Source organism: Silurus aristotelis (assembly GCF_946808225.1).
Source record: "Silurus aristotelis genome assembly, chromosome: 18".
NCBI lineage: Eukaryota > Metazoa > Chordata > Actinopteri > Siluriformes > Siluridae > Silurus > Silurus aristotelis.
This window is the reverse complement of record NC_139591.1, coordinates 19,855,039-19,859,764: the sequence shown is the minus strand read 5'-3', so window position 1 is coordinate 19,859,764 and position 4,726 is coordinate 19,855,039.

Sequence of the window (4,726 nt, the reverse complement as noted above, 5' to 3'; positions counted from 1 at the left end):
CTTGAATTTTTCAACACTAAACACTGACATGCAACAAGTGGCTCCTGCCTCTTTGAAGGTCAAACAAAAGCAATTAACATCTCAAATATTTCTCATCAAGCAGCAAGTGCGAAAGGCATAATCGAAGAGACGGAGGCTCACATGATAACTGAACTGAACGAGCAGGTACCAGAGGACGACCAGCCGACCCCAAACACTCAACGGATGGAGATGGAGATAGAGGTGGAGCAGAGGAACCAAAAAAACTGCTGATAAAGATCACCAAGCTCCAAGATCCCCTATAGGGTGTAAGAGCTGGATGAGGGAACATGATGAATCTGAAAGCCAGGAAGATAAATGTCAGCGCTTTAGAGGCATAGTTACAGAAGGCATGGTTACAGAGCCTGATGAGGCAGAAAGAGAGACGGATGGCAGGAGGAATGAAAAGATGCCGAGATGGAGAAAATCAGAGAATCGGTTATGAATGCAGAAGAGGAGTGCTGGTTATGCTTTTTTTTGTTTCGGGCCTGGCTCTTCTATATTTTCTAAGTATGAAATGATGAATTAAAAAAGAAAAAGAAAATGAATGCAAATAAACATCAGGAAATATTGGAAGAAAAAAGCCAAAGTTCAGTTGGACAAAAAAATGGAAATCATTATTTATTGTATTTTGATTGTATGTTGTATTTCTGTTTTTTTTTTTTTATTATTATTATTATAATTATTTCCTTAAAGAAAAAGCTTTCAGTTAAAAGGAATGAGTGATCCTTGCTTTCAGGGTTAATAACAGCATTACTATACATTCAAATGCTGAATATCAAACAGGGAAATGCAAACAAAATTAAAATATTACAATATCACTCAAATCCACAAACTGCTTAATGCAGAAAAATGATTTGTATATATACAGATGCAGAACTGTCTGAATAATTTTGGATAAAAAAAAAAAAATGAATATACAGTACTATAAATCTCAATGTGGTCAAGACTAAAATGATTGCAACTGCAACCTACTACCTGACACACAATTACGATTAGGAAATATTGTAACTATTACCACATCTATAATAGTAAAATCTATTTATCAACAATTATAATTTATGATTATTAGGGTCCCCTGGTGGTCTAGTGGTTAAGATGCAGCGCTCCCACCGCTGCGACCCGGATTCGATTCCCGGTCAGGGAACCATCCCCAGCCACTCTCAGTGCCGGTCCCAAGCCCGGATAAATTGGGGAGGGTTGCGTTAGTTTTTTTTTATAATTTATGATTATTAAAGAACAGTGTTACAATTTTGGTCAATTCACTTTCAGGATTAAGGAGGATCTAAGTTCAATGTACTTCTTGTTTCATACAGCAGCTAAAACCAATCCCTCACCATTCTTTTTTTTTTTTCTATATTTTTTTTTTACAGATAATCAAGCATATCCATTGATCACAATGTGTTTTGAAGTGAAATTGCACAAAAAAAAAAATTGTGCTGAGAAACCTGGAAACAGGGATTCCGCTAAAATGAAGACTTTCCTGTGGTGGAAAATCTACTTACTGTTACAGATCTTATATTACATACAGTGTCCACAACACAAGTCACAACAGTCATGTTTAAATAGATGAATAAATATTATATACATATAATTAGATAATTGTAAATTGTAATTGTAAGGTGACGCCCAAATGTTATACATAAATATTATGTGACTTCCTGGAATTGCTGTTCAAATGGTGTTAAAAAAATGGTTAGATTCGTAGTTTTTTTTTGGTGCAAGAAATTTCAAAAGCACAGTGATTAGTAAAGTTATAACATAACAACTGGTTTTTGGTCACGTCAACCATTCTGCCATTTAACACATGACTAGAGGGCGCCCTGTTACCATATTTAGATCCTGGCTTCTACCTCCATTATTGTCATTTAGTTGTATTGTGAGTAACTTGCTTTTATAGTATGGTTTGGTTTCCCAGTCTTCACCTAGACATGTTTTGTCTTGTCTTGTTTTGTATCCTCTTGGCATTGTTTCTCTTGTCTTGTCTGGTTTTTTCTTGTCTTTTCTTATTGTTTCTTTTGTTTTATATTGTTGTGTCTTGTTTTGTCTTCTTGTTTTCCCTTTCTTGTCTATTGTCTTGTCTTGTTGTGTCTTGTCTTGTCTTCTTGTTTTCCCCTTGTTGTCTATTGTCTTGTCTTGTTGTGTCTTGTCTTGTTGTGTCTTTTGTTTACTTTTGTTGTGTCTTGGCTTGTTTTGTCTTTTTGTTTTTCCTTGTTGTCTATCGTCTTGTCTTGTTGTGTCTTGTCTTGTTTTGTCTTCTTGTTTTCCCTTGTTGTCTATCGTCTTGTCTTGTTGTGTCTTGACTTGTTTTGTCTTTTTGTTTTCCCTTGTTGTCTATCGTCTTGTCTTGTTGTGTCTTGTCTTCTTTTGTCTTCTTGTTTTCCCTCGTTGTCTATCGTCTTCTCTTGTTGTGTCTTGTCTTGTTTTGTCTTCTTGTTTTCCCTTGTTGTTTATCGTCTTGTTTTGTTCTGTCTTGTCTTGTTTTGTCTTCTTGTTTTCCCTTGTTGTCTATCGTCTTGTCTTGTTGTGTCTTGTCTTGTTTTGTCTTCTTGTTTTTCCTTGTTGTCTATCGTCTTGTCTTGTTGTCTTGTCTTGTTTTGTCTTTTTGTTTTCCCTTGTTGTCTATCATCTTGTCTTGTTGTGTCTTGTCTTGTTTTGTCTTCTTGATTTCCCTTGTTGTCTATCGTCTTGTCTTGTTGTGTCTTGTCTTGTTTTGTCTTCTTGTTTTCCCTTGTTGTCTATCGTCTTGTCTTGTTGTGTCTTGTCTTGTTTTGTCTTCTTGTTTTCCCTTGTTGTCTATCGTCTTGTCTTGTTGTGTCTTGTTTTGTTTTGTCTTCTTGTTTTCCCTTGTTGTCTATCATCTTGTCTTGTTGTCTTGTCTTGTTTTGTCTTTTTGTTTTCCCTTGTTGTCTATCATCTTGTCTTGTTGTGTCTTGTCTTGTTTTGTCTTCTTGTTTTCCCTTGTTGTCTATCGTCTTGTCTTGTTGTGTCTTGTCTTGTTTTGTCTTTTTGTTTTCCCTTGTTGTCTATCATCTTGTCTTGTTGTCTTGTCTTGTTTTGTCTTTTTGTTTTTCCTTGTTGTCTATTGTCTTGTCTTGTTGTGTCTTGTCTTGTTTTGTCTTCTTGTTTTCCCCTTGTTGTCTATCGTCTTGTCTTGTTGTGTCTTGACTTGTTTTGTCTTCTTGTTTTCCCTTGTTGTCTATCATCTTGTCTTGTTGTGTCTTGTCTTCTTTTGTCTTCTTGTTTTCCCTCATTGTCTATCGTCTTCTCTTGTTGTGTCTTGTCTTGTTTTGTCTTCTTGTTTTCCCTTGTTGTTTATCGTCTTGTTTTGTTCAGTCTTGTCTTGTTTTGTCTTCTTGTTTTCCCTTGTTGTCTATCGTCTTGTCTTGTTGTGTCTTGTCTTGTTTTGTCTTCTTGTTTTTCCTTGTTGTCTATCGTCTTGTCTTGTTGTCTTGTCTTGTTTTGTCTTTTTGTTTTCCCTTGTTGTCTATCATCTTGTCTTGTTGTGTCTTGTCTTGTTTTGTCTTCTTAATTTCCCTTGTTGTCTATCGTCTTGTCTTGTTGTGTCTTGTCTTGTTTTGTCTTCTTGTTTTCCCTTGTTGTCTATCGTCTTGTCTTGTTGTGTCTTGTCTTGTTTTGTCTTCTTGTTTTCCCTTGTTGTCTATCGTCTTGTCTTGTTGTGTCTTGTTTTGTTTTGTCTTCTTGTTTTCCCTTGTTGTCTATCATCTTGTCTTGTTGTCTTGTCTTGTTTTGTCTTTTTGTTTTCCCTTGTTGTCTATCATTTTGTCTTGTTGTGTCTTGTCTTGTTGTGTCTTGTCTTGTTTTGTCTTCTTGTTTTCCCTTGTTGTCTATCGTCTTGTCTTGTTGTGTCTTGTCTTGTTTTGTCTTTTTGTTTTCCCTTGTTGTCTATCGTCTTGTCTTGTTGTGTCTTGTCTTGTTTTGTCTTCTTGTTTTCCCTTGTTGTCTATCGTCTTGTCTTGTTGTGTCTTGTCTTGTTTTGTCTTGTCTTTTTGTTTTCCCTTGTTGTCTATCGTCTTGTCTTGTTGTCTTATCTTGTTTTGTCTTTTTGTTTTCCCTTGTTGTCTATCATCTTGTCTTGTTGTGTCTTGTCTTGTTTTGTCTTCTTAATTTCCCTTGTTGTCTATCGTCTTGTCTTGTTGTGTCTTGTCTTGTTTTGTCTTCTTGTTTCCCCTTGTTGTCTATCATCTTGTCTTGTTGTCTTGTCTTGTTTTGTCTTTTTGTTTTCCCTTGTTGTCTATCATCTTGTCTTGTTGTGTCTTGTCTTGTTTTGTCTTCTTAATTTCCCTTGTTGTCTATCGTCTTGTCTTGTTGTGTCTTGTCTTGTTTTGTCTTCTTGTTTTCCCTTGTTGTCTATCGTCTTGTCTTGTTGTGTCTTGTCTTGTCTTCTTGTTTTCCCCTTGTTGTCTGTCTTCATGTTTTCCCTTGTTGTCTTGTCTTGTCTCTTCTTGTTTTCCCTTGTTGTCTATCATCTTGTCTTGTCTTGTTGTTTCTTGTCTTTTCTGTTTTCTCTTGTTATTTTTTGTCTTGTCTTCCCTTGCTGTGTCTTGTCTTGACTTGGTCTCCGTTTGTCTTGATCATCGTTGTTTTGTCCTTGTTTTACTTTGCTTTCCTTTTCCTTTGTCTTGTCTTTTTTTTTCGTCTTGTTCTTTTGTATAATTTTCTCATTTTTTTTGCTGCTTTCCTTGTC